The sequence below is a fragment of the Artemia sp. Qi Xiang Cuo genome, chromosome 13, assembly GCF_049724085.1.
Source record: "Artemia sp. Qi Xiang Cuo chromosome 13, ASM4972408v1, whole genome shotgun sequence".
NCBI classification, from domain to species: Eukaryota; Metazoa; Arthropoda; class Branchiopoda; order Anostraca; family Artemiidae; genus Artemia; species Artemia sp. Qi Xiang Cuo.
Genome location: NC_142806.1, coordinates 55,034,519 through 55,058,529, shown reverse-complemented (window position 1 = coordinate 55,058,529; position 24,011 = coordinate 55,034,519). Strand labels below are relative to the sequence as shown.

General features: G+C 32.0%; 1 long non-coding RNA gene across 1 annotated transcript; it reads right to left on the bottom strand.

Annotated features, from left to right (window-relative positions):
- Nucleotides 1-4,678: 4,678 nt before the first annotated feature.
- Nucleotides 4,679-17,608, bottom strand: LOC148945442 (uncharacterized). Its single transcript, XR_016142743.1, has 3 exons — nt 17,374-17,608; nt 6,380-6,588; nt 4,679-4,801 (listed from the first exon to the last, which is right to left on the bottom strand). It is a non-coding gene; the product is annotated as an uncharacterized LOC148945442 (long non-coding RNA).
- Nucleotides 17,609-24,011: the final 6,403 nt, after the last annotated feature.

The window sequence follows — 24,011 nt, the reverse complement described above, 5'->3', positions numbered from 1 at the left end:
ATAAAAAAAATCCTGGGTACAGCCTTATGTATATGTTCTAAGAAATTCATGAATTTCTTAGAAAAACAAGAAAAGAATTGAAGATAAAGGTTCTTCCCCTTCAGAATATGTTAAGTAGGATTATTCTGCATATTATGAAGTATTATGTTCTTAACATGTTTCCTTATGTAGAGGATCAACCATGCATCTATACCTTCAATTTAAACCCAACCTTTCCCAAATGTATAGTCCATATCATATATTTACCATGTGTTTATTGGCTAGTATAGAGCTGCATGATTTCCCCCTATGTATGTAGACTAAGAGGAAAGTCACTTGTACCTGATGCTGCCTCTACTGCTTTTAGTTGGATGGAAAAGAATCCAAAGAAAGTCCCCTTAAAAAAGGAGCCAAAAGTAAGATTGGATTTGTCAAAGCTTGGAGGTTTGTACCTTCAGTCTGTCTAAAAAAACAGATAGATAATTGTACCTTTGTACATTTCCTTCCTTTCTTGGATCTCATTATAAAAATAGAGACAAAATAATAAGCGATAGCTTTATATAGATACTCACACAAAGATAGTCAATAAAGTTTCAGTAAATAATTGGGCAAAAATGGCATAAATTCAGTCTGGTTACTCAAACAACACTGTTTAAAAATCATTTTCCATTTTGTATATATTTTCAAAATTTTAACATTGCTATATTGACGTTTTGATCTTAGTCCAAATAAGAATGCCAAAATACAGGTGGTTCCCAACTAACTTTTTTGTCTCCTTTTAATTCTTTGTCTTGCATGCATTTTTTTTTTTCATGCTAGCTAGTTGCAAATACTTGGGTGTGTCTTGCAATTTACATGTATCTATAATGTTTGGGTTGCAAAATAGAAGTTTAATGTGATTCTATTCTTTTGAGTTCAGGTTGCGAAGTAATAAATTTTTTCAAGAAGCCCAATTTTTCAAACTGTAGAGGAATTCAAGTTTTTCTTAGTTTTGCTTCATGTTACATTTGCAGTTGATTTGAGATGTGTTTCACTTGATGATTTTATCATTTCTTTGAATGATTATTGTGATTGGAAAGTATTTTTCCTATAGATGATGACTGCATGTTATCTTAAAATATTTTATTGAAACCTTATTGGTCATTTTCCTATAGATGATGCCTGTATTTTATCCTAAAATATTTTGTTGAAATCTTACTGTTAATATTTTCGTGCAATCACCTCTAATTATTAAAGATTTACTCATCTTTCATGTCCCTAATGTGTAGTAGACCTTAGTACTTTTTATTTGTGCCAATTTCAGTAATGTATTAACAATCTACTAAGGTCCTTCAATTTATTATAACTGATTACAAGGCTATTAAGGAATAGTAATACTTGACAAACTACCAACCATTTGCATCTTCCTTATGTTCTGTTTACTTTCTGTGACAAAAATTAGACTGTTTAATTTTCTGGTTTTCAAAGGTAGCTACAGATAAAAATATATGTGCTGTTTAGTGTAAATGGAAATATTTTCAACTTACTTTGTCTTGCAAGACATCAGGGAATCTGGCACATACTGAAGAGACAGTCATTATTCAGCTCTCTGGAGATGATGGACTCACGGACCTGCCCACTACCACTTCAAGTGATGAAAGCTCAACATCAAACCTCTACTCAGATATTCCTCAATCCTCCAAATATCAAACTCAAACTCCTCATGTGAAATCTTTCCCCATCCCCCAAGTATCAAACTCCTCATGTGAAATCTTTCCCCATCCCCCAATCCTCCAAATATCAAACTCCTCATGTGAAATCTTTCCCAATCCCCCACTCCTCCAAACATCAAACTCAAACTCCTCATGTGAAATATTCCCCCATCCCCCCATCCTCCAAATATCAAATTCAAATTCTTCATGTGAAATCTTTCCCCCTCCCCCAAATCCTCCGGCATAATCTAAAAACACAACCGCACATCCCAAGCGTGCCAATACCTGCACCCCCTCCAATTTGTTCTCCTCTTCCAACCACTTTTGTTCACCTAGAATCTAATCCAACGTCTTCACCTACTTCCACCTCCAACACTCCCAATAACGCTTTAACCTCCCAAGAACCCAAGAACCTCCACTCCAACCTCTTCATCTACTTCCACCTCCAACTCTCACAATAAAAAAGAAAAAGACTCCCCACTGTACCAGAAGAATTACAACAGACAGCAGATGTACAACATACCATGTCTGCTGTCAAGCAGTTTCTTGAAAATAGGATCAATAAAAAGGACGAGTGGGAAGGGTCAAGAAACTATGGATTTTGATGCACGCTTGCAAAAAACTTGTATGGCCTTCCCTTGAATAGCCAAATCCGTATTCAGAAGGCTGCTCTGGAGGTTTTTGAACAAAAGCTTGATAAACTTGAGTAATTGTGTTTTTTTTATTTTTTTTATATAAACTACTCTGCTTATCAATACTAAGTTATCATAGTTATGTTATAAGTTACTTCCACAAAAATTTTAGGTAAATGATTCGAATATGGCTTCCTCAATTGGATTTGGTTGTATTTGATCAAGTTAAGGTCCTAATATATCATGTATGGTAGGTAATCTTATTGCTGGTTTTGGCACTTAACATACTTAGATAAGAGAGATAACCTTTTTATTTGTTTTGATATTGTAGTATAATCAGTACACGTTTGTAGAAATTAAAGGGCAGTTATGCAAAAAACAATTAAATTTATCAATTAAAATTAATTAAAGTTAGCAAAAAAAAAAAAATAAATAAAAAACAAAGGACAAGAAGAAGAAAAAAAACTGAATTAAAATCAAATATATGGAAGTGATGAAAAAATGGAAAGCCATGGCTAATAGAGTAAAGCCAAGACAGATTGTCTCTGTTAGATGCAAAGCTAGCATACCTTTTTAAGAAACATACAACAATGGTTGATAGATAGTCTATCATTACTCCTAAGGAAGAACTAAGGTGTAGGGGTTTTAATAAAGGTAATTACAATTGTCTATAAATTCTGTAATTCATTTGAGGTAATTGGAGACCCCAAAAAATTAGACCCCAGATGAACAAATAATCATTAAAGCAAACCAAAAACTATGCAAGACAAAAATTAAATAACATTAATAGGAGAAAGAATCCTGCCTAGTCCAGTATATGTGTCATGTTACCAAAATACAAATTAAAATAGTACAAAAAACTATGGAAGACAAGAATAAAGTAGACACTAAAGAAAAGGAGATTACTAGCACAGATAGAATGGCTATTGTTGAAAAAATATTTGGATAATTTTTTCTTTCTTGCCGAATTTTTTAAATAAATATTGTAATTTTGATACCTTTCTGTGCATGTTTTAGTACTGGAAAAAAATAGGGGCTTGAAAAACAAACATCTTGAGGTTTGTACTTTATGGGGTTTAGGAAGTGTCTTGGGTTAAGCAAGTAAACAAAAACAAAAAAGGAAAAAAAATTGTCTTGCTTAAGAAACATTACAAATTCAGTGGCAAATGGCTTCAATTTTAAAATGAAGCCAAAACAGGCTTTGAATCTGATTGGAGTGTTGGGGTTGAACAAAACATTATATTTCAATAACTTCTTAAATATATTTGAGAAATAATAACAACAAGATTAGTTTTTAAGATAAATGCAAAATCGCTTCAAGGAACCCATGAAAAAAATAAAAAAATTTAATAAATAAATGGGTTTTTTCTACAAAATAGTTTGAGTTCTAGAAAGATAATTTTCATCTAATATTTTTTTTCTATTCCTCAAGATTATCCAGCACTATTCTCTTTGAAGATTGCTAATCATTAAAAACTAAATGGTACTAAGATGCTATTCCATTACTTACCCCAATCCGAAAACAAACTTTGATGTAACATACGCGTTTTATGGAAATAGCCTCATTTGCAAACTCAAAAGAGAAAAAAAAATTTGACGGGCTGAGACTAATATATCCATTTTGCACAGACTGATCCTGCCATGGAATAGATCCAGTACCAGTAAAATATTCCTTAAAGGTATTTCTTACTAGGATAGCATTTCTAGATGAGAAATTACTGGATAAATTTCCAGCTGACTCTAGGCTAGAGCTGTTGTGCCAAGAGCCTGGAATAATATGCCCATTTACTTCTCAGTCAACAAGGGTGGTGAAGTTATGTCTTGACAAATCAGATCCTAAAAGAAAGTTATGCAAGATGCAAGTGGTTTTCACTATAAGATCCATTGTTTCCAGCTTGCAATTGACACTACTTTTGAGGATTCTAAATTTAATGGACATTATCCCAAAAGCATTTTCCACCACCCTTCTAGCCCGTGACAGACTGTAATTAAATATCTTTTGTTGTTCGGTGAGGCTGCCATACTTTGGATATGGCCGCATTAAGTTTTTTTTGAAGAGCAAAAGCTTCATCCCCAACAAAAACAAATGGGATAACATCCTCTGAGTTTGGCAACAAAGAGTACTGTCATTTTCCTTTCCTTTAGCGCCTACGTCAATATAAATAAACTTGTAGCGAGCATCTACAGCAGCCATCAAAACTATGCTGTAAAATTGATGGAAATTGAAAAAATCAGAACCAGAATTAGAAGGACACTGAATTTGACAGTGTTTTCCATCAATTGTCCCAATGCAATGTGGAAAGTCCCGAAGTTCAGAAAAAACTCTGGCTATTGCATAAGAATCTTCCTTGTAAGGTGGCTTCATGGTTGTAGGTTTAAATAGGTTATAGGTTTTTCCAAATTGTTTCGCATGTTTCTTTTATGATGCCTGAAATTGTGGATTGTCCTATTCTGTAACACAATGATAATGTTGCCATAGAATTCCCACTTGCAAGATACCTGAAAATAAAATATTTATATAATATATATATATATATATAAAAGGGAACTTCCACAAAAGATGGGATAGTTGTCATATTTTCTAAATAAAAATTGATCTGTATAAATTCAGTTGTAAAAGAGAATACAAAAAAATAACTGGGGCCACAAGATTGAAATAAACAAACATTCAAGTTTGAATTTGTTCTCCATCTAAGAAAACAAGTGAAAGGAGATACACTCAGTAGTCCAAATCCATTTATATCACATTTATATGCTTTCTAAAATTGGGCATAAAATCGAAACCTTACACTGACTTAATTTCTGCAAAGTACAAAGGGTAGAGAACTTTCAATTTATCTTAATAACCAAGCCTTTGAGAAAAATTATATTGACTGTTTTACATAAAATATTTTAACAGTCAAGAAACTCCAAATAAGGTATTTTACCTTATATCACAAAGAAATTTATCAAGGCCATTTTTTCCTCATTTAAATGTGGTAGTGTCGATCACATAGCTTAATCAAGTGTTTGTAGTAATAAATAGGTCAAAAACTGAGCGAATATTTCTCAACAGATAAATACAATGCCTGAGGCTCATTATGGCGAGGCAAAAAAAAAATCTGGGTTTTTAATACAAAATATATAATTTAATAAAAAAATTTTAATTTAAGTTTTTTTAAATATAATTTCTATTCCTCTATAAAAAAAAAAAAAAAAAAAAAAACAATATAACAATATTAACATCACTTTAATATTATTATATTTCATTCAAAATATATCTATTAAGCATTCATGTTTTTCCAAAAAAAATTTTATTAATTTTTTAGAAGTGAAAAACATGAATAAAATGATTAACAGTAATGGGAACAACAAAATAGGGGAAACGCTTCCAACTAAGGCATATATGAATAAACCATAAATTCAGTCTGGAGGAACAAGACTGAGTTTAAGCCATTTTTGTCATACTTTTTACTGAAACTCCATTGTCTATCCATCTTTGGGTGATAATCTAAATAAAATTATTGCTTATTATTTTGTCTTTGTTTGTATCACCAGATGCTAGGCATAATTCTCATGACGAATGGGGCTCCCAGTGGGGAATCAATAGTAAAGACAAAAAAGATCATATCAAGCCTCTATTCTTTGATTTATAAATAACATCATGAGGTAAAAGTAAATAAACGTCATCCAACTCTACCTACCACAAATCAGATGGATGAGTGAATCACATTCAATCTTGATAATCTTTACCTCAGAACATTGAACAGGTAGTTCAAAACAAATTCTGCCTCTAACAATCTTCCCTCCCCCATAATACAAATACTATAAAAAGCATATATGCATTTGGAATACACAGTGAATTGTTGAGGCTGTTCTTTGGTGTGTATAGACAATGAAGAAACAAGTGACTATGAATATGAGCAAAGAATAGGAGGTTTAAACTTCAGGTAAGGTTTTTTTTCCAGAGAGGAATTTATCAGCAAATTATATTGGTACTGAGTCAGTATGATAGCAATATATGTTATCAGACCCCAAGAATCTATACTGGTTGGGTCCTAATCTATACTAAAAGCAAAAGAACAGAATAATTCTCACCTAAGTGTCACAGCTAAATGGGCCTTAACTGGATTTGCAGGTCTCATTACTCTCATTATTGTGTCCTCTTTCACAATATCAGCTTGGACCAGAGTTGCAATAGCATTCACATGCTCTTTATCAATCCGATAGGTTTTAAAAAACAGCTCAGGGTCAATTTCCTCCATTTCTTTTGTGAGGGCACCAAAGAACCCATGGATATCTCTCAACTGAAAAACAATCAATAAAAACCAAAATTGTAAACATGACTAATCAAGCATCTAATAAGACTACATCAACCATCAGAGAAGCCTTATTTTATCCATAAAATAGTCAGACAATTGAACTAAACTTTATAACTTTTTTAGCATGTATTTTAAATGTTTCAACTCATATCCTTGTTACAGACAATTTCAATGCCTTCCCCCCTGTTTTTATTTTGCCATATTTATTTGAACTCTTGGAGAACCCCAAAGGTTGTATATTAAGCACATGAAACTTACAGGAGTGAATATACAATATAAATTAATGAAAGCAATGTCTTATAAGCCCTAGAAATAAAAGAGAAGTAGAGATAGCAGCTTCAAACTATCTTCCTAGGAAATCATTAAGGCTCTAGATCTATTCCTTAAAATCTTATTTGCCTAAATCTACCAAATTCTAAGATAGCCAAAAGCCCTTTATCTAGAATTTTACCATTGAAACTATCAGAAAAGATTTACATCACAAACATGGCTTAAGAAAAGTGTTTAGAGCCTAATCCCTTTGCTAATTCAGTAAAATTCTGATTAGGTACTTTTGGCAATCTTGGAAAGGGGTTAGGTTAGGAATATGAAACTTTCAAGGATGGGTTTAAAGGCTAGGGTATGTCATGGGAAGGTGTTTTGAAGTACTTATATCCACTCCTTCTCTCTCAAGAGGGTTCTGAAATTTGTAAATAATTTCTTAGACCACACTGCTTTTCCATTAAAAACAAAAAAAATTTTAAACAAGAAAAACGGGTTTTAATTTTCTATAAAGCATTGAAATAAAAAACAATTAATTATGCACAAAAGCTCCGAATATTTCGGCCCCACATCCGGGAGCCTTTCTCAACGAAAAAAAAAAAAAAAAAAAAAACTTAACTTACATCACAATAAAACATACTAAACACATAAAGAGAAAGAAAAAAAAACAAAGAAAAAATATAAATAAATAAGAAACAAAACTCACATATTAAATAAACACTTCCATGCACTGAATGTCTATAATGATTCAACTCGCCTCCTCCCAGTATATAAATGGAAATATATCAAATATGAAGAATATATTTATACTTAGACCTAAACAATAAAAGGTCAACTAACCCCCGGCCCATAACCCCTAATTAAATTTCACAAGTTCATCAACCAATTTATGAATTATAAATTGAATGGATTCGTTTCGTTGCAAGCTTATCTGCAGTTTGCTTACTTTTCTCATCAATTAACCCATTCTGACCTTTGTTCGTAAGGTCATCTTTCGTTTCAGAAATATTATTAAAAGAAGTACTGGTTGAGTATCTTGCCTGCATTTTAATTAAACTATTATAAATTGAATTGATCCTGAATTCCCCTTCATCTTTATTGATACTAGTACCCCCATATATTATCTTTTTTATTTCTATAATTTCCCTGAAGCTTTGTAAAAGTCCTACAGACGTATCTACTATTTTTGTTTGATCAAATAAAATACTGTGATGAGGAAAATTATAAAGATTCTCTGCAACAGCTGACTCAAACGTTTCTGGTGTTTTGTTTTGTTTTAGAGCGCAATCTATTGCATTCTTGTGTTGTTGTAGCCTATTTTCTAAAGTTTGTTGCTTTCTTCCCACATAAAATTTACCACAAGAACATGGAATTTTGTATACTCCCTTTTGCAAATTTCTCGGTACCTTGTCTTTCCCTTTATTTAACAATGAGCTTATATTATGTCCTGATTTAAATGCTGTATTTATATTATGTTTTTTTAATTATCTTCTTAATTTTTGTGATAAAATTGGTATAAAAGGCAAAGTTATGTAATTTGTTTCTTGATTTGACCCATCTTCTTCTAATATTTTTGTTTCCGTCAACTTTTTTTCCTTTTTTCAATTATTTGAGAAATCATATTTTCCGGATAGCCATTACCTATTAGAATATCCTTAATAAAAATTAGTTCATTTCTTATGTATCCTGGTGATGCTAATTTTAATACCCTATCAACTAAAGAAATAAACACACCCCTTTTTAACTGGATCGGATGATTTGATGTGAAAGACAAATAACGGTTGTTACTAGTTGGTTTACGCTAAATTGAAAATGCTAGTTCATTATTATTTATATGGATCCAAATATCTAGAAACGGTAATTTATTCTCTGTTTCCTTTTCAATTGTAAAAATTAATTCTTCTCCCAAATTATTTAAATGTTCCAAAAAACCTTCAATTTCTGATTCCCCGTAATTCCAAATAACTAAAATATCATCCATATATCTGCCCCAAAATTTAGGTTTTAAAAAATATGTTTCTATAGCTAAATTTTCAACATACTCTGCATAAATATTTGCTAACAACGGACTTAAAGGCTTTCCCATTGCTAAACCCCTAATTTGATGGTAAAAATTATCTCTAAACGTGAAATAGTTAGTATACCTGCTAGTTATTCTGACTAAATTTAATATAGTTTCCAGTTCAATTCCCGAAGATAATTCGTCTATCTCATTTTTTCGTTCCTCAAGTTTTTTGGATAAAATACTAAACGATTTATCAAAAGGAATATACGTAGACATGGATTTTATATCAAAACTGAACAATCTAGATTCTTCTGATATTTCTACACTTATAAGTTTATCTTTTAAAAATTGCGAGTTTTTTATAAACGAATTTTGGAGATATAATAATGTTTTAAGTGTCATTGCTAACCATTTCTCTATTTTTACCGTTGGTGAATTGGTTGTTGAAACAATAGGTCTTAAGGGGATGCCTGTTTTATGTATTTTTGGCAAACGATATATTCTAGGGCTAACTGATCACCTTGGAAAGAACTTGTGATACATCTGGGGTGTGATACTTCCATTTGTTTTAAGGCCCTCTAAATCTTTTCTCAATCTTTTAGCATACAAATTAGTTGGGTCCGAGTTAAGTTTTTTATATGTTGAAGTATCACTGAGAATTGTTTCTATTTTACTATCATAATCATCTTTTTCTAGGATCACTACTGTATTGCTCTTATCCGCTTTAGTTATTATTAGAGAATCATCTTTTTTTAAATCTTTTAAAATTTTAATATCTTTGTTCTTATCTTTTTCTCGATAACTGCCAAAATCTGTTAAAATATTCACTACCCTTAGTCTTAACTCATCTACATTATTTATATCTTTTGAAAACTTATGAATCCCTGCTTCAATCTTTGAAATAATTTCCTCTATCGGTATATTTTTAGGATTTAGTCCGAATTGTATACCTCTTTCAAGGATTTCCTTTTGTTTTTTGGTTAACTCCTTTCTGCTTAAATTAACCACCCCAGGACCTGGGAAATAAATAGGCTTATAAATTGATAGTTTTTGTTTTTGTTTTTCCCTTTTTAACTGCAAAAATTTTTGGTTTAGTCTTTCCCTAGATAATCTTAGAACATGTTCAAAAGAATTTTTAAAGATTGATATAATTTGTTGGAAATCATTTGTATTAAGGAATTTACCAAGGCTATGTTTTAAAAAATCTATTTCTTTTACAACTTGTGATCTTTGGAAACGTTTATCTTTCAGCATATAGTTTAAGTTTAGTAAATTTAACTTTCTCGTGTGCTTTTCTTCATTATATGTATTTAAATGATAATTAAAACGAAACGATTTTGGAATTAGTTTATTTACTTTGCACTTTTCTAAAAACTTTTGTTGTGTAATTATATTGGCATATTTTTTGCTAAATTCAAAAATAATAAAATTGAATTGGTCTTTTGCCACCCGTAGGCTAAACGTAAATAATTTCTTAGACCACACTGCTTTTCCATTAAAAACAAAAAACAATTTAAACAAGAAAAACGGGTTTTAATTTTCTATAAAGCAGTGAAATACAAAAACAATTAATTATGCACAAAAGCTCCTAATATTTCGATCTCACATCCAGGAGCCTTTCTCAACGGAAAAAAAAATAAAATAAAATAAAAAAAACTTAACTTACATCAAAATAGAACATACTAAACACATAAAGATAAAGAAAAAAAAAACAAAGAAAAAATATAAATAAATAAGAAACAAAACTCACATATTAAATAAACACTTCCATGCACTGAATGTCTATAATGATTCAACTCGCCTCCTCCCAGTATATAAATGGAAATATATCAAATAAACACTTCCATGCACTGAATGTCTATAATGATTCAAATCGCCTCCTCCCAGTATATAAATGGAAATCTATCAAAAATGAAGAATATATTTATACTTAGACCAAAACAATAAAAGGTCAACTAACCCCCCGGCCCATAACCCCAAATTAAATTTCACAAGTTCATCAACCAATTTATGAATATAAATTGAATGGATTCGTTTGGTTGCAAGCTTAGCTGCAGTTCGTTTACTTTTCTCATCATTTAACCCATTCTGACCTTTGTTCGCAAGGTCATCCTTCGTTTCAGAAATATTATTAAAATCAGTACTGGTTGAATATCTTGCCTGCATTTTAATTAAACTATTATAAATTGAATTGATCCTAAATTCCCCTTCATCTTTATTGATACTAGTACCCCCATATATTATCTTTTTTATTTCTATAATTTCCCACAAGCTTTGTAAAAGTCCTACAGACGTATCTACTATTTTTGTTTGATCAAATAAAATACTGCGATGAGGAAAATTATAAAGATGTTCTGCAACAGCTGACTCAAACGATTCTGGTGTTTTGTTTTGTTTTAGAGCGCAATCTATTGCATTCTTGTGTTGTTGTAGCCTATTTTCTAAAGTTTGTTGCGTTCTTCCCACATAAAATTTACCACAAGAACATGGAATTTTGTATACTCCCTTTTGCAAATTTCTTGGTACCTTGTCTTTCCCTTTATTTAACAACGAGCTTATATTATGTCCTGATTTAAATGCCGTATTTATATTATGTTTTTTTTAATTCTCTTCTTAATTTTTGTGATAAAATTGGTATAAAAGACAAAGTTATGTAATTTGTTTATCCATTTGACCCATCTTCTTCTAATATTTTTGGTTCCGTCAACTTTTTTTCCTTTTTTCAATTATTTGAGAAATCATATTTTCCGGATAGCCATTACCTATTATAATATCCTTAATAAAAATTAGTTCATTTCTTATGTATCCTTGTGATGATAATTTTAATACCCTATCAACTAAAGAAATAACCACACCACTTTTTACCTGGATTGGATGATTTGATGTGAAAGACAAATAACGGTTGTTACTAGTCGGTTTACGGTAAATTGAAAATGCTAGTTCGTTATTATTTCTATGGATCAAAATATCTAGAAACGGTAACTTATTCTCTGTTTCCTTTTCAATTGTAAAAATTAATTCTCCTCCAAAATTATTTAAATGTTCCAAAAAACCTTCAATTTCTGATTCCCCGTAATTCCAAATAACTAAAATATCATCCATATATCTGCCCCAAAATTTAGGTTTTAAAAAATATGTTTCTATAGCTAAATTTTCAACATATTCTACATAAATATTTGCTATCAACGGACTTAAAGGCCCTCCCATTGCTAAACCCCTAATTTGATGGTAAAAAATATCTCTAAACGTGAAATATTTAGTATACCTGCTAGTTATTCTGACTAAATATAATATAGTTTCCAGTTCAATTCCCGAAGATAATTCTTCTATATCATTTTTTAGTTCCTCCAGTTTTTTGGATAAAATACTAAACGATTTATCTAAAGGACTATACGTATACATGGATTTTATATCAAAACTGAACAATCTAGATTCTTCTGATATTTCTACACTTATAAGTTTATCTTTTAAAAATTTCTAGTTTTTTATATACGAATTTTGGAGATATAATAATGGTTTAAGTGTCATTGCTGCCCATTTCTCGATTTTTACCGTTGGTGAATTGGTTGTTGAAACAATAGGTCTTAAGGGGATACCTGTTTTATGTATTTTTGGCAAACCATATATTCTAGGTCTAACTGATACCCTTGGAAAGAACTTGTGATACATATGTGTTGTGATTCTTACATTTGTTTTAAGGTCTTCTAAATATTTTCTTAATCTTTTAGCATACAAATCAGTTGGGTCCGAGTTAAGTTTTTTATATGTTGAAGTATCACTTAGAATTGTTTCTATTTTGCTATCATAATCATCTTTTTCTAGGATTACTACTGTATTGCTCTTATCCGCTTTCGTTATTATTAGAGAATCATCTTTTTTTAAATCTTTTAAAATTTTAATATCTTTGTTCTTAACTTTTTCTTGATAACTACCAAAATCTGTTAAAATATTCACTACCCTTAGTATTAACTCATCTACATTATTTACATCTTTTGGAAACTTATGAATCCCTGTTTCAATCTTTGAAATAATTTCCTCTATCGGTACATTTTTAGGATTTGGTCCAAAATTTATACCCCTTTCAAGGATTTCCTTTTGTTCTTTGGTTAACTCCTTTTTGCTTAAATTAATCACCCCAGGACCTGGGAAATAATTAACCCAGGACCTGGGATGTAAGTTAAGTTTTTTTTTTTATTTTAATTTTTTTTTTTCCGTTGAGAAAGGCTCCCGGATGTGGGGCCGAAATATTCGGAGCTTTTGTGCATAATTAATTGTTTTGTATTTCACTGCTTTATAGAAAATTAAAACCCGTTTTTCTTGTTTAAATTGTTTTTTTTTTTTAATGGAAAAGCAGTGTGGTCTAACAAATTATATACGTCTAGCCTACGGGTGGCAAAAGACCAATTCAATTTTATTATTTTTGACTTTAGCAAAAAAACATGCCAATATAATTACACAACAAAAGTTTTTAGAAAAATGCAAAGTAAATAAACTAATTCCAAAATCGTTTCGTTTTAATTATCATTTAAATACATATAATGAAGAAAAGCACACGAGAAGGGTAAATTTACTAAACTTAAACCATATGCTGAAAGATAAACGTTTCCAGAGATCACAAGTTGTAAAAGAAATAGATTTTTTTAAAACATAGCCTTGGTAAATTCCTTAATTCAAATGATTTCCAACAAATTATATCAATTTTTAAAAATTATTTTGAACATGTTCTAAGATTATCTAGGGAAAGACTAAACCAAAAATTTTTGCAGTTAAAAAGGGAAAAAGAAAAACAAAAACTATCAATGTATAAGCCTAATTATTTCCCAGGCCCTGGGGTGATTAATTTAAGCAAGAAGGAGTTAACCAAACAACAAAAGGAAATCCTTGAAAGAGGTATAAAATTCGGACTAAATCCTAAAAATATACCGATAGAGGAAATTATTTCAAAGATTGAGACAGGGATTCATAAGTTTCCAAAAGATATAAATAATGTAAATGAGTTAATACTAAGGGTATTGAATATTTTAACAGATTTTTGCAGTTATCAAGAAAAAGATAAGAACAAAGATATTAAAATTTTAAAAGATTTAAAAAAAAGATGATTCTCTAATAATAACGAAAGCGGATAAGAGCAATACAGTAGTGATCCTAGAAAAAGATGATTATGATAGTAAAATAGAAACAATTCTAAGTGATACTTCAACATATAAAAAAGTTAACTCGGACCCAACTGATTTTTATGTTAAAAGATTAAGAAAAGATTTAGAAGACCTTAAAACAAATGGAAGTATCACACCCCAGATGTATCACAAGTTCTTTCCAAGGGGATCAGTTAGCCCTAGCATATATGGTTTGCCAAAAATACATAAAACAGGTATCCCCTTAAGACCTATTGTTTCAACAACAAATTCACCAACGGTAAAAATAGAGAAATGAGCAGCAATGACACTTAAACCATTATTATATCTCCAAAATTCGTATATAAAAAACTCGAAATTTTAAAAGATAAACTTATAAGTGTAGAAATATCAGAAGAATCTAGATTGTTCAGTTTTGATATAAAATCCATGTATAGGTATATTCCTTTTGATAAATCGTTTAGTATTTTATCCAAAAAACTTGAGGAACGAAAAAATGAGATAGAAGAATTATCTGCGGGAATTGAACTCGAAAATATATTAAATTTAGTCAGAATAACTAGCAGGTATACTAACTATTTCACTTTTAGAGATAATTTTTACCATCAAATTAGGGGTTTAACAATGGGAGGGCCTTTAAGTCCGTTGTTAGCAAATGTTTATGTAGAGTATGTTGAAAATTTAGCTATAGAAACATATTTTTTAAAACCTAAATTTTGGGGCAGATATATGGATGATATTTTAGTTATTTGGAATTACAGGGAATCAGAAATTGAAGGTTTTTTGGAAGATTTAAATAATGTGGGAGGAGAATTGATTTTTACAATTGAAAAGGAAACAGAGAATAAGTTACCGTTTCTAGATATTTTGATCCATAGAAATAATAACGAACTAGCATTTTCAATTTACAATAAACCAACTAGTAACAACCGTTATTTGTCTTTCACATCAAATCATCCGATCCAGGTAAAAAGGGGTGTGGTTATTTCTTTAGTTGATAGGGTATTAAAATTAGCATCACCAGGATACGTAAGAAATGAACTAATTTTTATTAAGGATATTCTAATAGGTAATGGCTATCTGGAAAATATGATTTCTCAAATAATTGAAAAAAGGAAAAAAAAGTTGACAGACCCAAAAATATTAGAAGAAGATGGGTCAAATCAAGAAACAAATTACATAACTTTGCCTTTTATACCAATTTTATCACAAAAATTAAGAAGAGAATTAAAAAAACATAATATAAATACAGCATTTAAATCAGGACATAATATAAGCTCATTGTTAAATAAAGGGAAAGACAAGGTACCGAGAAATTTGCAAAAGGGAGTATACAAAATTCCATGTTCTTGTGGTAAATTTTATGTGGGAAGAATGCAACAAACTTTAGAAAATAGGCTACAACAACACAAGAATGCAATAGATTGCGCTCTAAAACAAAACAAAACACCAGAAACGTTTGAGTCAGCTGTTGCAGAACATCTTTATAATTTTCCTCATCACAGTATTTTATTTGATCAAACAAAAATAGTAGATACATCTGTAGGACTTTTACAAAGCTTCAGGGAAATTATAGAAATAAAAAAGATAATATATGGGGGTACTAGTATCAAAAAAGATGAAGGGGAATTTAGGATCAATTCAATTTATAATAGTTTAATTAAAATGCAGGCAAGATATTCAACCAGTACTGATTTTAATAATATTTCTGAAACGAAAGATGACCTTGCAAACAAAGGTCAGAATGGGTTAAATGATGAGAAAAGTAAACAAACTGCAGCTAAGCTTGCAACCAAACGAATCCATTCAATTTATAATTCATAAATTGGTTGATGAACTTGTGAAATTTAATTAGGAGTTATGGTCCGGGGGGTTAGTTGACCTTTTCTTGTTTTGGTCTAAGTATAGATATAATCTTCATTTTTGATAGATTTCCATTTATATACTGGGAGGAGGCGAGTTGAATCATTATAGACATTCAGTGCATGGAAGTGTTTATTTGATATATTTCCATTTATATACTGGGAGGAGGCGAGTTGAATCATTATAGACATTCAGTGCATGAAAGTGTTTATTTAATATGTGAGTTTTGTTTTTTATTTATTTATATTTTTTCTTTCTCTTTATGTGTTTAGTATGTTTTATTGTGATGTAAATTAAGTTTTTTTTTTTTTTTTATTTATTTATTTTTTTTTTCCATTGAGAAAGGCTCCCGGATGTGGGGCCAAAATATTCGGAGCTTTTGTGCATAATTAATTGTTTTGTATTTCACTGCTTTATAGAAAATTAAAACCCGTTTTTCTTGTTTAAAAAATTTTTTGTTTCTGAAATTTGTCTACATGACAGGTCTATATTTATTGAAATTTTGACCAAACAATGTATTTTAACTTAATTTTCAGTTATCAGGTTCTTTTTCTCTGGCTTAAGTTCTGAAATTACAATTCCTATTATTTGAGTAGAATTTTAAGCCATATAAATGTTTTTTTTTTCAAAATTTAGGAAATGTATTTGCATATCTTTAAAACCTTATAAATTGGGATTGAGAAAAGTTGTGAAGCTGAAAAAAATTTTGTTGTACTTCCTTTAAGCAGAATATCTATTGTGCAAGGTTCCACTTTTAGAGCACAATTTTTTAAAGCTCATGACCCTCTAGAGGAAGAAGGAGTGGAGGTAGGTATATCAAAATACCTCCCAAGGATATACTTTAGCCTGTAGACCCATCCCTGAAAGTTTCATTTTCTGAACCTAACCCCTTTACAAGATGGTCAAAAGTAGAACTTTATTGCCAATTCTTCATTTTCAAGGTTTTTAAAATTGGAAAAATGTAAGCAATGTTAAATTTAGAAAAAAGTTATAGGCTTAATGCTGCTTACTTGCCTATTTGAATTAAGGCTAACTCCTTAAAATTGTTTTCAAAACCTAGTTACAAAACATTTAACTAAAAAATAGAATTAAGGAAAGAGATTAAGCTGATTTTTACAGGGATGAGAAGGTTAGATTAGGCTATGTCAATAGTCTCGAGCTGTCTTCTTTACCTAGTCTATACAATCTTCTAAAAGGGAATATGTGGAAAGAGCTTGTAAATACTTTCCCATGACATGTTTTAGGCTTTCAATTCATTACTGTAGGTTCTTTTATGTTACTCTAGCCTAGCCACTGGGCTACTTTCTGAAATAGGCAGGCTAGTAAAAAGCTCATCATCTAGAATTTTACCTAGCAGCGCAAATAGACTAGTTCACAACTAGTAAAGCATGCAATCAGTACAGAATTTGCATTAATGATATTAGGAAAAACTGGAACTTCCTAGACCAAAAAAAAAAGTTGAGTAGACCTAGGCCTAGCCATCTGTGTAAATTATTAAGCACTCACAGCATGTACTGGACGAACCCACCATCTTCTTCTTTTTCTGGCTCTTCTGCTGCAGATACTAATAGAAATAGTTGCACCTAATAGAGCAGCTACTACAGCATACAGCTAAATCTTCAAGGTCAGAATTCAAAGACATTTTGTAATATTTCAAATTTCTTGCTGTAAGACTTTAAAAATCTGTCAAAACGACGTCTGAACGGAATTCCTTTCAACCTATGAGGATTTCCTTTCAACCTTATAGGAAAATCCTACGCGTCTGATCGAACCTTAAGATCTTAGCACATTGATGAGTGAAAAAACAGGCCTATTCATAATCAGCATAAAAAAGGCATCAAATGGTGTATTCACTTTATTCCTAACTCAATAATATGATTTGGTAAAAATTAACCTATATTTGCACGTAAGGGCAAAATTTAAACTTACCTCTCATTTACATCAGAAATAAAATTTACACCCACCCCTCTAATGTGCAAATATATACCCTGAATTGGTATAAATAGGGGTGGGGGTAAAATTCATTTCTGACAAAAATAGTTATTATATTTGGAAAGAGCATAAAAAAGTCATTTAGTGGTATGCCTAGCCTATGTTTACTTTATTTGTTAGTCAATAATATGATTTGGTAAAAATTTACTGGCTATCTTGGAAGGGGGTTAAGTTAGGAAAATGGAACTTTCAGGGATAGGTCAACAGGTTAAAGTATGTCCCAGTGGTGCCACTTCAGAGAACTTCAGGTGGGGGGGGGCAAAGATCAATTTCGGGCCCCTGTCCTGACTCAAAATGTAGGCTAATTACTCTGTTTGTTAAACTACTCTTCAAAATAGTCTTTGGATACACATTAAAGCAACTTAATTTATTTAGATTTTCCCTTTTGCAACCTGGTTAGGGACCAAAAATTGTTACAAGATGGAACATTTACCACACAAATTAGAACTGAAAGTTATGTGCAGTTACTTAAGCAGCATTCACAAGTGTGTCTAGCTAGAATGCCATGTCTAGACACGTGTCTAGCCAGAATTTGATGTCTAGGCAACAACCATTCACAAGTAAAATTTGGTGCTTAGCTAGACACACTAGACAAGGTGCTTGGCTAGACATTGAGTTCTAGACTCTAGAACTCCTTTAGGATTTTCAATTACAGCCAATCAGAATGTATCAAGTTCCACTATTTTCATCATTTTTGTTTACATTTGTAAATTGAAGTTTAATTTTTGTTTTCTCATCAGTTTGTTTTTTCCCCTGAATTGGTATAAATAGGGGTGGGGGTAAAATTCATTTTGGACAAAAATAGTTATTATATTTTAAAAGATCATAAAAAAGGCATTTAGTGGTATGCCTAGCCTATGTTTACTTTATTTGTTAGTCAATAATATGATTTGGTAAAAATTTACTGGCTATCTTGGAAGGGGGTTAAGTTAGGAAAATGAAACTTTCAGGGATAGGTCAACAGGTTAAAGTGTGGTGCCACTTCAGAGAACCTCAGGTGGGGGGGGGGGAAGATCAATTTTGGGCCCCTGTCCTGACTCAAAATGTAATTACTCTGTTTGTTAAACTACTCTTCAAAATAGTCTTTGGATACACATTAAAGCAACTTTATTTATTTAGATTTTCCTTTTTACAACCTGGTTAGGGACCAAAAATTGTCACAAGATGGAACATTTACCACACAAATTAGAACTGAAAGTTATGTGCAGTTACTTAAGCAGCATTCACAAGTATGTCTAGCTAGAATGCCATGTCTAGACACATGTCTAGCCAGAATTTAATATCTAGGCAACAACCATTCACAAGTAAAATTTGGGGCTTAGCTAGACACACTAGACAAAGTGCTTGGCTAGAACATTGAGTTCTAGACTCTAGAACTCAATGTTTAGGATTTTCAATTACAGCCAATCAGAATGTGTGAAGTTCCACTATTTTCATCATTTTTGTTTACATTTTTAAACTGAAACTTAATTTTTGTTTTCTCATCAGTTTGTTTTTTTTTAATTTTATGCAAATATGAACCACCAGGCATAGTAGTGAAGCACACTAAGGCAATTGCTCCACTTATCTCATCAATTATCTTGTGACAGTAAAAATAGGGATTACAATTTTTTAAGTTTTATCCAAATAAGGTCTCTTGATTGGCTTGAAATGACAATTTGAAACTAAATTTGAAGTTCTGTTTAAGCACCAAATTTTACGTGTGAATGGTCATTGCCTAGACATTGAATTCTGTCTAGACATGGTATTCCAGCTAGACATGCTTGTGAACTCTGCTTTAGGCAATAAATATCTCCTTGGCTTCATTTTTGCAAAGTTGTTCTCAAGCTTTTCAAAATCAAGCTCCTTCAATGCAGCCTTTTCAGAGAACATATGGAGCAAATGCAAAAGTTGCTTGTTGTTCATTGTTGTCTAAAGGTAATCCTTAACAAATGTCAACCCAGAGAAAAATTGTTTGTTTGAGCATGTTGTGAGTGAGAATGTGAGGACTACCCTCACAACCTCAAGAACCTCAGAATAAGCTTCTTTCAATCCTCCTAGGCTTTCTAAAAGATCCAAAGCTGCTGGTTTATGTGGAAGCTGCAACACATATGCTCAAGCTATCAAAGCTTGACTCTTCAGCTCTATAACATTGATGCAAGTCTTATCAAAGTATGTTGCAATCTCAAGAAGTAAATCTGTGTTCATGAAGTCTTTGGATTTGGGGTTAAAGCATTGTGTGAATTCTAGTACTGGTAGCTGGACAGAAAAAATGCTCTTCTAACTCATTTACCACTCTGTCCAAAACCTCATAGAACTCTTCCCATTTTCTTTTTGGTTCTTGTGCCCTCAGATTCAGTGCTGTGCTTTCCAAGTGTGGATGTTGTTAAATAGTCCCTCAGTCTTCTGGATATCTTCTGAACTCATTTTGATTTTGCTTGTATGGTTGAAGCAAGAGCACTTGTTTCCAACATTAATAGCTATCTCCTTATACTTGCAGTATAGGACTTGACTTCACACATTGTCTTCAGTTGGTTTTTTGTTGTTATGATCAAAGTGCAGGTGTTTGAAATGATCAGATCTGGGTAAATTTTTTGTTATTTGTATTATTGACTTACAAATAAAGTAAACATACCACTTGATGCCTTTTTTATACTCTTTCTAAATATAATAATCATTTTTGTCGGAAAGGAATTTTAGCCCCCACCCCTATTTATACCAATTCAGGGTATGTATTTGTACATTAGAGGGGTGGGGATGAATTTTATTTCTGATGTAAATGAGATGTAAGTTTAAACTTTCCCTCCACCCCCCTAATGTACAAATATGTACTCTGAATTTGTATATATAGGGATGGGGTGGGGGGTTAAATTCATTTCCAACAAAAATAATTATTATATTTGGAAAAACTATAAAAAAGGCATCAAGTGGTTTACTTTATTCATAAGTCAATAATATGAATAATGAAAAATTTACCCAGATCTGGGACCTGCAGGTGTTCAGAAAGAGGGTTGATCACTGCAAGAACTTTGTGAATTATTTGCAAACTGAATATGATGGGAAACGACTCGAGTTGATTCTTAAGATCTGCAGCTTCTGCTGTTTCCTTCCTGTCAGAAGATCCTTTAACAATTGACAGAACTGCAAGTGTGCAGTCATATCTTCTCAGAATTTTAGCCACTGATCTATACTAGTAAGACCAATGTGTCACAAGTGTTAGTGGACACATTGGCAGTTTTCTGGGCCTCCAGAAACATATGGTATTGAGGGTTGCTGTTGGAGACAAAACCATAAACTGTTTACAAAACTAAAAATGCTGACAAAATTCTTTGTATTTTTTTCATACAATTGCCAATAACAAGGTTAAGTCTATGGAAATGATGGTGAGTGTACACTGCTTGCAGTGATTTTTTCTGGAGATGGACCTGTACTCCTGAAAAATGTCTGCTCATTACACTTGCCCCAACAAAACCATGCCAAAAAGATATTCTTCAAATAGGTGACTGCTGCAAATCTTTGAGTGTCTACAATTTGCTGTTTTCTATATACCTGGTTTTTGGTTTTTCAGGAATAAATTGAAATTAACAAAAAAATTGGAAAAGGAATAATCAACAAAGAGCTTCAGAGTTGAAAATTGGGCCCCTCAAATAATCAGGGGGAGCCATGCGCTCCCACCCCAAATAGCACCACTGGTATGTCCTGGGAAGGTATATTGATGTACCTACCTCCACTCCTTCTCCCTCTAGAGGGCCCTGACCTTTGATGACACTTAGAAATCTGTGTTTTATAAAAGTGAAATCTTGCAAAATAGATCTTGAACTTAGATGATGTATTACACAATTATTTTCAGATACAAAATTTTTTTCAGGCACATTTTGTGAGGTTTAAAGATATAAAGACAAACTTCCTAAATTTTGGAAAAAAAGGACATCGATATGACTTTAAAATTTACTTAAACACCAAGAATTGTAAGTTCAGGGCTAAACCATAAGAAACTGATAACTGAAAATTAAGGAAAAATGTTGTATTGTCAAAATTTTAATGTACAGAAATTTTTTTGAGGGACCTTTCATATAGGGAATTTTCAGGGCCCTCTAGAGGGAGAAGGAGTAGAGATATGTACTTCAAAATACATTCTTGGGGCATACTTTAGCCTGTAGACCCATCTCTGAAATTTTCATTTTCCTAACCTGACTCCTTTCCAAGATAGCTAAAACTAACTAAAGTAGAATTTTACCCTGTTGTTAGTTGGAGTAAAGTCAGGTATATTCCCCTATTAGAAAATTATTACCCTCCCTAGCCCTTCCTTCCAAAAACTCAAAAGTTTCAACACAACTTTTTAGTTGTGAGACAAGAAAGGGTTGGCCTATACTCACTAAACTTAAAAAATTCGCCATCATTGAGTAAAGCCTTCTGACTTATGCAATTTCTGTAATGCAGGCAATGCTATAGCATTGCTTGATGTTATATAAGCTTTGGAGAGGGATCATTTTATTGGAAGTTCTAGCGCCTTTTTTAAGAATCAAATGTGGTCAGAGGGCAACTAGCCCCCACCATGCCCACTTTTTCCCACATGCATCAAATCAAAGTTTTCATACATTCATTTTGATTAAAAAAAAAAGTCCAAAGACCAAATAACATGCCTCTAGGGTAGAAAAAATCCCCCCACAGTCTTCTGGGCAAGGGCTTTAAACCTTGCAAGTTGTCCATTGTTTTCATATAAGGTTTTATGGAAGGGGTGGTTGTGCCAACTTCTACCAGCTTTGATTTGAAATTGAAAGTTAGTACTATAATGCCCTTATTGAGAGTCAGAAGTGATCAAAAGGTGGCCAGCTACCCCCTCCACATCCTTTTTTTCCTCAGATACATCAGATTAAAATTTCGAGCTAGCTTGAGCTCAGATTAAAATTTTGTTCATAATAGTTCAAAGGTCAAATAACTATAACTAAGTATTCCACCACCCATTGCTCTTGTTTTTCTGGTTCTTGTTCCTTCATAGTTGATTCAATTTACAGGCACATGGGTTGAAACAATAGAGGTGAAAATTTAAAATCTGATCAAGATCTTTACCATGGTAGTTCCAGTGGAGTACTTTTATTTGGTTCCAATGCCATTTTTGAGGGTTCTAAAGTTCTTGCCAAAAAATCCTACAAATTTGTTTTAAAATAATATTTTCATAATAAGATCAATTGAAATAATTGCTACCATTGCTGAATTGGCTACAAGTGGCAATTTTTTCATACAGAATAGTTTTATTTTTAAATGGATTCTTAAACTTTTTGTTACTATTGGCAATTTTGAGCCCCTTTAAAGCCTCAAAATGTAAGTTCCCTCGAGGCAAGTATTGTATTTAGAAAGAGCATAAAAAGGCATCAAGTGAATTTATTTACTTTCTTTGTAGCTAAATTATACAAATGACCAAAAATTTGTTGCCATCACAGGCTAGCTCAAATTGTATATTACCTCAAATTGCATCACCCAGCAAATAAGGTATTATCCCTTAGGTGCTGGTTAGTGAAGATGCTGAGTTCCAGAGCATTATGACTACTTGGAAAGAAGTTGTTCTTTAGTCTGGTATTGGCTTATTTGCAGCACAGTACAGCTTCATAGTGTGTCCTCTAGTCAGGGGCAGATCAAAGATTTTTTTTTTGGGGGGGGGGGGCAAAATGGGTTCATCCAAAAAAAAAATTGGGGGCGTAAAATAGGTTGATCCAATAAACTTGTATTAGGAGCAAGTTTAAGTTGAGTAAATTAAGTAAATTACATTACTTTAGACTACACTAGAGGGTGGGGTGGGGAAGGGGGGGGGGGGTGCGCCCCCTCCCCATGGATCCACCACTGCCTCTAGTTCTTGTTGACTGGTCAGATTCAAGTATTTTTTGTTGCAAGGACTGAGTGTGCAGCATTTTGTATGCCATGATGACATTCCCATGCTTTTCTTTGATAGGAGAGGGTATGAATCTGTAACTTCTCCAGGTTGGATGGGTAGTCCAGGCTTTTACAACCCTCTATTGATTTAGTCCTTTATATAGCTTTGACATCAGCTCTGATGACCTAAAGCAGAATGTTCTTTTTATAATTCCCAGGATCTGGAGCTCTTTGAAGGCAACTGACTGAGCATGTTGGTAAACTTCAATTCCTCATCCACAAGTATACCCAGGTCTCTTTCAGCA